At 38.2% G+C, this 10,012-nt stretch overlaps 1 protein-coding gene across 2 annotated transcripts in view; it reads right to left on the reverse strand.

Annotated features, from left to right (window-relative positions):
* Positions 1 to 7,767, reverse strand: part of ZPLD1 (zona pellucida like domain containing 1) — a 30,297-nt gene extending 22,530 nt beyond the window's left edge. The window contains exons 1-2 of one of the 2 annotated variants that reach the window (XM_085318917.1): positions 7,620 to 7,767; positions 7,410 to 7,523 (exon numbers count right to left, since the gene is read on the reverse strand). The gene's annotated coding sequence lies outside the window, so the exon portion shown is untranslated. Of the gene's footprint in view, positions 1 to 7,409; positions 7,524 to 7,614 lie in introns of both variants that reach the window. The other variant, XM_085318923.1, reaches the window with a different exon arrangement.
* Between the last annotated feature and the right edge of the window lie 2,245 nt (positions 7,768 to 10,012).

The raw sequence follows: 10,012 nt of genomic DNA on the forward strand, positions 1-10,012 counted from the left end.
AGAGGAGAGAGAGGAGAGAGAGGAGAGAGAGGAGAGAGAGGAGAGAGAGGAGAGAGAGGAGAGAGAGGAGAGAAAAAAATGAATGTTCATAATTTATTTCTCTTGAGAAAACTGCATGGCCAGAAAGTACCTTAAGGCTAACCTTATCCATCCTTCCACCTCAAAGTGGAATTAGCTATATTTATGTCATTCCCGTTGTCCTGTTTGTTCATAAAGACCTCCAGCAAACGATTTCTCAATGGAAAATGCTAAATCCTCAGTCTCCTAGATGCATATAGCTATCCTAATCAAATAATTTGTACCATATTGATATTGCTGAATATTTGTCTCATCCAGTTGCAGAATAAAACATAAAGCTTTATCAAAATAGTAACAGGACGCTGAAGTCTTATTGTTGGTACACAAACATGAAATGAAACTTCCACTTAAAAGAGAGAGAGAGAGAGAGAGAGAGAGAGAGAAGGTGAATATTCAAGTGTCAGAACAGGGTGGTTTACAATCCAGCAGCCAACATAGTCAGGTGGAAAATACGTATTGCCATCTTACCCATCCCCCTTTAACTTGACAAGCAGTGTTCTTTAACCCTTTTTTTGAGGAAAAAAGGCCCAGTGCTTCCCCAAAACACACCTCTTTGGTCCAGTAGCAATATACTTGGCTGTTAAAAAAAAAGACAGCAAAAAAGACAATTTCATGATTCTAAAGATGCTGACACACCGCTGCAAGGGAAATTTGATCCTTTCAGGCTATGGAACTCTTAACAGACAAACCCACTCCAAGTTGCACTGATGTACACAGCGCTCGCATTTGTGTTTTTCAGACCTCTTCTCCCATTCTCCTATGCTAAGCATCTTCAAGGACCTTTTCATGTTTTCATAATGTACCATATTTGTTTGTGACACTGACTGCAGTGCAGTATCTTTTCATAGCCACTTAAATCATTTTACTTCCAGATATTTCCACATCCACTCACCCACATAATCATCTCTTCCAAAATAGGTTTGGCATTTTCTATTTAGAAAGGGAACTGTTTTTCCCACGGACTTGGAGCTGAAGGTGAGAATTTTGCGTAGGACTTCCACTGACACCAACAGAAGTTCACCTGATGACTAATTCAAGCATTAATGACAAAATAGATCTTTAAAGGCAGGGTACAGATAAAGAGACAGTCAGGAATTTAAAGACCAATCAAATCAGGTTAATTGAGTAATTTCATGAACCATGATTCATTTAGATTTCTAATACAATTGATTAAAAGAAACAGTCCAACATATTCAGGTTGCACTGCAATAAAATTACTGTATTTTCAGAATGCTGACACAGCCAGGCTATGAATCTCCACTGAATCAGTTATTTATATATTCAGCACTGAGTCATACTGCAGGTCTTACTTTTCTGTACTCTTCAGTGATGTGCAGCATAAAGAGGTTAACAGTTACAACATACTCCCCTCAATCTAATTTTTATAATTTTACAAAGCTTTGTTCCTGCTTTCACAAATTTTGCCATGTGAAAAAAACCTGCCCAAAATTTCATAATAAAGATGTTTATGATTTTTTTAAAAAGCCATTTTGCATTCAATTTAGTAATTGAATTTTTTGGAACACCAGTGCTTTCACCCGCCTGAAGTCCCTCCTCTTCCTTCTCTCATATCACCTGACATTCAATTCTCTTTTTCTCCCATTCTATCTTTATTAAGATCCAAAAGGATCTTCAAAAATTTTCCATTATGAGCAGCATTCACTACTGATTCAGCCCTAAAAGTTTATGGAAATTCATTTATGAGACAGTCCTGATTTCTGAATATTATCTATTTCACATATTCATCTGTATTTTATGAGAAAAAAATTATAATCTATTGCTTGTGCTCCATCTTCCATTCCCAGAGTACAGCAGTTCTACCAAATAACAGTAATATTTATGCCTCCTTACTGGGTAAGACTTTCTAAAAGAGAACAGTTAATAGGAATAATGAAAATCCTACTGAAAGAAAGTTGTAGATGTGATAAATTCCTGGTCGAGTTTGGTGAAACATTTATAAGCATTTTCATACATACCTAGGAACTGCCGAAATGCTCCCTAACAACATATATTAGGCCTCTACAGGTAATGGAATAGAAATATTACTGTTACTCATAAAAAATATGTCAAATGATAATTTATATTGTTCAGCACGTACTGTTTCTCACAGGATTCTCACGATGAAATAGTTTGTCTTTTTGGTTTCTGTCTGTCTCGCTGCCACACTTGGCCACTTGTCCCTGCACCCGCACTCTTCAGGTGGGAGCTATGCTACCTGCACCTTTGTCAGGTCTCCTGGAACAGCTGCTCTTCTGGACATGTGCTGAACCATTTACCATCATCTAAAAATAACTGCTGAACACAAACAGAAGAGTAACTGTCTACCTCAAAGTCCTTCAGCAGCGACGTATTTTAATTACAGGCTAACTCCCRCCTGTAACTTGTATATCCCATTATAACCGATTATCCAAACCGTGTTTTCACTGCTGTCTTCCATTCCTTTACCTGTGTTCATCCTTGGGCTCTCCTGGTTCTGACAAAACAGAACTTGGAAATTTRCAGTACCCACTTTGAACAACGCCATCGCCAAACAGTGATACTTTCACTTCTTGAAAGGATTACTACAGAAATAAGGGCATGCCTGCACCTGAGACGTAAACAATTTTTTAGGGCGAGTTTCAACCACAAACTTCCCTCTCTTTGAGGGCCRTCTTTGGGGCCAAGACTTTGAAAAACGCTCACATACCCCCACCTATTTCTATATAGCATTATATAGACATATCTATACCTATATCTAATATAGATAATATATAGGTGTATTGTACATATGATGGTTGTATAGACCTATTATATATCATGTTTATTTAACTATATATATTGCATATGTATGTGCATATACATACACACACACATAAATATGCATATATAAAAAAATTCTGAAGATCAGTACTTTCCTGAATGGAAGGCTACAAAATCTCACCAGCAACACAGCTAAACTTGCAAACAGAATGGATGTTTCCCTCTCCCACTCTCCCATTCCATCCCCACCACCACCACCAAAGAAAGGAGAAAATACATCGTTTTAAGGGTTTTTTAAATAGGTAAACCAATCTCTCTTTACTACCTATTCAGCACATAATGATTTTGGCTAGGTGCTGAATAGGTAGTAAAGAGATATATTATTTAAACACAACAGTTTTTACACTACTTTTGAGATTTGATCAGTCCTGTATTAGCTCTATACTATTTCAGTTTTATAACTAACCTTGGGTCAAAGTTTGGAGCCCCTATTTAATCAAACCTCCACTAGAACCACATAGATGCTCTACCTGAACAGAGACTAAATTATAACTAACATCTGAAATGCCAATAGGTTTTCTAAATGAAGCATGTGCTTATGGAGATAGAGAAACAAACTTTGGGATAACTTCTTAAAATAATATACAGAGTTTTTGTTTATAAAAAGTTTACAAAAATCTGGTTTACATTCCAGCTACTTTACAAGTAAGGGGAAGAGAAAGAGACTTAACTCCCTGCAAATGAAAGTCACACTAAAATTATTAGATTTTAATCTGAAATGTGGTCCGTTTAGAAAGGCTTCAAACCTTGACCAGAGTGCTCCCTGGGAGGCTGAAATTCAAAAGCCCATAAGCAGATTTATATGCAAGAAATTTACAGTTTTTCACAAATTGAAAGGAAATATCCATTCTAAACCTTGCTGAATAGCTAGATCTGGTTCCAAAAGATAYGGTCTTTTTGTAAAGTCTATTAACGGCAATGGGAGTTACATGTTGGGTGGATAACAGATGCCAACATACACACACAGTTCAAAACAAAATCAGATCTTATACTTCAGCAGCATGTGTGTYGCTGTTCATTACTACCATAAATCTTTAGAGGCACTGAGGTTTTTTAGCCTGGYGTGAAAGAAAAATAAATAAATAAAATAAACTAACTGCATTTTTACAAAGTAAGAAGAGAAACAGTGATCAGATGAAGGATATGAAATATTTCCAATAAATTTATGCAAAGTAGTACAACACTTTCCAAGAAGCCATTAACATCAGGCTGGTAGTGAAATATAGTAATTAAAGCATAAAAATACCTCACAACTATTTGTGTAATAGGCCAGACATTTTGACTTACTACATCTGCATTTAAGAYGCTTGAAATGAAGAAACAAACTGTTTGGCTGCTACTGTGTGCTAAACATATTATGTTATTACTCCATATTATGTTATTATTCTAGCCATTTCTTATGTCCATTAGTGAAATACTGATACACTTCAAACGACATTTCCACTACCTTTCCCTCATCCCATTCCATTATTCCACTATAGTTGTGCTTAGCAATTCTACTTTATTTCTTGAATTCTACTTTAAATACTGCCAGAATACTTGTTTTATTGTCCCACAAAGATTCCTTGAATATACTTTACTTGGTTCTCTTTCTGCATTTCATAGGAAATACTGCCAAAACTCACCCAGACATTTAAACAGTTTAAGGCCCCTGGAAATGCAAGTCTTTTACAAATCATACTCATCATATCCTAAAATAAAAGTAGGTTAAGTGATACTATGCATCTGAAAGATAAGCTAAAAATTTCAAATTTACATTTGAAACTAGATATTTCTCATTCTATGGTTCATAGCTGCCTTAACAAGATGTAAAAACATAGATCAATTTCAGAGTTTCAGAGATAAAAAATACAAAAAAATCCAAATTTCCTCAGTTATACTGGAAAGGCAGAATTCTATTCTGTTTTCCAACCTGCATGAATTAGCCACTATTTCCCCGGGGAKATTCACACAGATAAAGTGCAGAATACTGTCACTGAGGGCAGATCTGAGAGGGAAAACTGGGCTGAAGGAAATGATTTATAGTCAAAGCACTAGACTTGAATTATAGAACTCTGAAAAAAAAATCTCCTCTCACTTCCACACTCTCCACATTCTCTACTGCATGGAGAAAAAAAAAGGCATCAGCAGGAGACTTAAGAAAAAAGAAAGTTTAGTTTAACATTTGGAGATTGTTGCAGTGATCTGAAAATATCATTTCAGTTCACACTTGAGGGTTCTTGACAAAGCAAAGTCTCATTTTCTTTTAATCACTAAAACCCACATGAATCGACTTTTTGTTCTTAGGTCTGACCCTCTCCCCAGTTTTGTGTGTTAAGAGTAGATTCATTAGTAAAACTTTGGTCAATGCAACAAGAAATGACAAGAATATAAACTTACTGCAATTAAACATATATCACATTAAAGCTACTGCATACCTGACTGATACATCATTAAACTAARCTAAAAATCAGTTTTGATTTTCCAGTCACCACAGAATATCATACACAAGAAAGGAAAAAAYCTATAGTCAATAGTTAAAGTTAACCAACTATGAAACAAGGACCATCCTGTAACCACCCATCATACATCACCCATCTACACACTGCATATTACATACAGAAGCACTTGTAATGAACAAGATGGCTACAGTGTTTTTAAAAGTTGGTTAATTAAAAGTTTGGTTAATTAATCCCATACTGAGAGAAACAAGCGAGCTGACTTTGCTCTCTTGCACCTGTTTTACATTGTTGTTTTATCAGTCGCTTTATCCGTTTTAACACAGACATTCCAATTTAAAAATCAGTAGGAGACTAAAATCCAGGATCTGTAGACTGAAATGCACAAGCAGTAATAACCSTGTATGGGCAAACCAAGAGCATCCCTAGATCGTGGAGTGAACGGGTTGCTTCTAAGCTAAAATACATGCTCAAAGTATGCACGTCAGTCTACCAATTTTCTGCTCAGACCACTGATCATTATGGTGGTCCTATTAGCTAGCAAATTTACAGAGACCATCAAATCATTAGATTGAGGCCAYTGAAGAGTCATCAGATGCTAATGGCTTTCTGTCGCTTTTAACCATGGTCTGGGTTCAAAGCCACTGATGTAGTAATGACACAGTCTTAATCCTATTGCCTGTCCCAGGAGCCTTGCAGTCACATGGGCAGATAAAAACCTACCTAAATAAGTATCACTCTACTTAATTACTCTTTTTATGCTTTCAAAGAGAGCAATACAGATATAAGTCTTMAGTAAATAATGCTTGATGTCACTAGCAAGTAGATTATACTGCAGCCATCTGTTTGCAGCTTGGAAAGTTACCATTAAAATAAAGACTTCTCTGACAAAAAGTAGCAATAGTTATGGCATCAGGATGACTTCAATTTCCCTACTTTAGGAATAGAAATTATGCAATGAAGTTGTAGAATACTATTGCAGTACAGTCTGGCTTTATCTAATCCTTAAAAGTTAAACAAATTTGGGGTTAGTAATACTGCTAATCTCTCACTTTAAGAAAGTATCTAATACCACAGTTTACCTTTAAAATCAGAGCATACACACAACAGTTCCAAGGTTACATTTAAAAAGACAAAAATTTCTACTGTGAAATAGAAAAAATTCATTTATGGATATTCCTATCACCATGTTTTGAGTCCCTCTCAAAGAGGCAAAACACAGTTTGAAGTAATTTTCAAGCCAAACTCTTAAACAAGCCTGAGGGATACTGCTCAAGACCTAGATGAAAGAAAACAAAATATGTCATGCACTGATAAAGTATTCTTCGATCAAGAGCACACAAGGGGGCCAGCAGTCCCATCTTTTGCTGCTCACAGACCACGATAAAATTTCCTTTTGCAGTACACATAGCAAATTGCAGTAACTACATCAATTTGGACTGTATCAGTTCATCAGCTTAAACAGAGACTTGATTTCAAATCCCAGTATCTTCACTCAAGAATATAGTCATTATTAYTACTTAAAAAAAATACACAAAGGTGGAGCAATTATCATGTCCAGTCACCTTTGTGACCAGAGACAATGTCATTTCCAATAAGCGAACTTATGTCATTCGATTGCAGTGGGAGCCAGATAAGAAGTCTCGCTTATCAAAATTTTTCTCCATCAATGCAATGATTGTGAGAACAGGCAGACTGACACCACAAGCTGGATAATATCGTCTCCCTCAAGCAATTGTTCCCCTCCTAAAAGCACTGTGAGGGGGGTTTGACATGCACTGGTAATCTCAGCACTACAAGGGGTCTGTAACCATTCTCCCCTCAYATTAATAGCACAGGTCTGGTCTGGTCTGGGTACTTTTAAATAAAAGCTAAGTTGAGAAAGAAATAACACCTCTCTTCACAGCTGGATGCTAATTTGCCTTGCTGTTTTCATTAGCTGTTCCCAGCAAACTTCTTCCCTGACCAACTCCCTTGAGATTTCCCAGCAAGCTTAACTTTGCCTGACAAGTGATAAAAAGATGAGGAAAAAAATAATTTGACTTTTACCATTATTTTAGTAAGTTCTAGGTGGCTGACATGATGGACACTTACCCAAATTCCCCGTAGCTGTTGAGTCAGCTGTACTCCATCTATCCTGTGCTCCTGCATGTGATCAAGTGTTCAACMTCTCTGCCTTGCAGAACTTTTTCAGAAAACACTCTGAGCCTGAGGACGGGAGAAGAGAGACTCATTATGAAAAATCTTTTAAAAATAGGTCTGGATTTTAGATGGGAAAATCTGACAGGTCTCAGAATACTTTACAAGTCTGTTCATCACCAGACTGAAACCTGAGCAGGATCTTTGCGGTGGCTTTTTTCAGTCCTCTGCCTCTTTTTTCTTGCAGTCTTTTGATCTCCTTCTTTCCACTGTATGAAGATCTCCAGAGGTCCACATGGGGCAAACAATCAACCYGGAGAAATTATTCTGTCATCAGCTTGTTGAGGTAAAACCTTGTYTGCTTATAAAGAGGGGCAGGAGGAAGGAGAGAGAGAGAGAGAGAGAAGCACTGAGATAGGATCAGTAACTAGTCTGCAAGGTTATCAATGTCCCGTTGTGTGCTGTGAGAAGTGCCTAGCTTTTTCAGTTCTGGGTTAAATTCATAGCACAAAACAAAACAAAAGCAAGGAGAGCAATATTTCACGCTGTGATGAAAATGTGATACGGGGGTGTCATCATGAATACAGGTGTCAACAGAATGATAATTATTAACAGGACATCAGTGCACACAAAGCCAAATGCACACAAAAGCAAAGATCAAGCTGCTAGAAACTGAGCCTGCTTCATAACATCTACTCCTGTATTTCTGGAATTTGGGGGGGGGAGGCGGGGAGAGGGAAAGAGGAGGGGTGTTTAACTTCCTTTTGTTGCATTAGGTTTTTTTTCCCCCCTCTTTCTGCCTCCTCTCATCCCCTCCCTTCAGTTTTTATTTCAGCTGTCTATGTCTGGAAGCAATAGTTATGCTTTGGCCAGGAAAGTGGTAGTTCATAGCCCTTGGCACAACAGAGAAAACTTTGAGGCGTCCAGATTTGTTGGGGTTTAGAGTGTTTTTTTTAGAATAGAAAAGCTCTGCTTCTGCCATGCTTGCACTTAAGCTAGGTCCTCTTAAACATCAAAGCACTACTGAGTGCACYGTGCACATACATGGTAACCCTGGCAAGTCCTTAAGAAAAACGATGACAGAATGTTCAGTGACAAAGCACTGATCCTCTTCTCATAAACCTACTATGTCACGGCACTAATGGAAGCAAGAAATCAGATTTCCCCTTTAATACTGATGTGTCCCACAGAGGCACTGGTCTTGGTTAAGAAGTGCTACAGGAACCCTCAAAGACTTGGAAGCCTGCATGTCCTCTGCCTGCTCACGGTTTCTCTAGACACTGTGAAAGTGCTTCTATGCCCTTTCCTGAGATACCCTTCCTTCCACCCCTGCCCACCCATCACCTCCACCCACTAACACACAGAACAGCAGTGGCCTTGTCTCCCAGTAGGACTTTATGCAGTTCCAGAGGAGCTGAGTAASAACAATTTCTACCATCTTCCTCCCAGTCCTGAAGAGGATAGCCCTTTCACAAACTTCATACTGTGGGAATGCCAGGTCACACCTGAGCATTTGAGAGTCAGACAAATCACAGGAAAGCCCAATGCTGTCCTCTTACTCAGCCAGCCAGAGCTTTTGTTGTTTCCAGCAGGAGTTTTGCTCCAGAGAAGATCYAGTTCATAAGAACATATCATAGAGAAGTCAGGGACCAAAGGGCTCTTTTTCTCTGCAAGTTTCTTAATTCAGGCACATACTCTATAATGTCAACGTTGTCTTGGCTGGGTAAGGACTCAAAAACTAAATCTGACCTTACAATATGAATAATGCAATACAGCCTTGTCYAGGGCAGCCTTGGACTAACAAAAAAAGAATGAACCAAGGGAAATGTAGCTATGAAAGGTTCCATGCTTTTACTTCATATTAAGTATTCAGGCAAATTTAATATCTCATCACATAAATCCACAATGAAGTACCTCAGTTCCATAAACAAGAGCATTTAAAGTACAGTCTATCCTTGAATAGGTTTCCAAAACACAAACCTTCCAACATATTTAAGATGCATTTAGTATCAAAAAAAATCATCCTTTACCTTTTGGCAAGATTATTAAAAAACATCAAATCATCTTAAGATGCCGTGTGCAGCTTCTCTCCATTGTCACTGACAGCAGGGCCAGYTTCTGAAACATTTGGGCTGCTTCCCTTCACAGGGGTGTGAAGGCAATGAAATACTAGCCCAGTTTCAGAGCTATCACCTCATCTTCTCTTGCTGCAAACTCTGTTGTTCAAGAAATGAGACAATGCTCCAGGCTCCAGGCCAGGTGCTCCTGGCCTGAGATGCACCCAAGAAGTTGGCCATCTCGGTAGCTATATATGGAGGAATGGTGGCCTCATGCTTCTGAGAGGCCTAATTCTTGCTACAGGCTGCAACAGCTTGAGAGCAACTTAGCTGAGGTGAACACACTTGCATCTGCATACTTAGAACAAGTTAAAAGCTAGCTGGGCAGTCAGTGCAGCTTAAGATGGCTACATCACCACCTTCTGTAGCCAGCAAGCTCAGCCTTCATCTTGGAAGGCCATGTCCCTGTGAAGACTTATCAGCTATACAGTCCATCATACA

The sequence above is a fragment of the Rhea americana genome, unplaced genomic scaffold (genome assembly GCF_003343005.1).
Source record: "Rhea americana isolate MKP2758 unplaced genomic scaffold, rheAme1 scaffold_118, whole genome shotgun sequence".
Lineage (NCBI taxonomy): Eukaryota > Metazoa > Chordata > Aves > Rheiformes > Rheidae > Rhea > Rhea americana.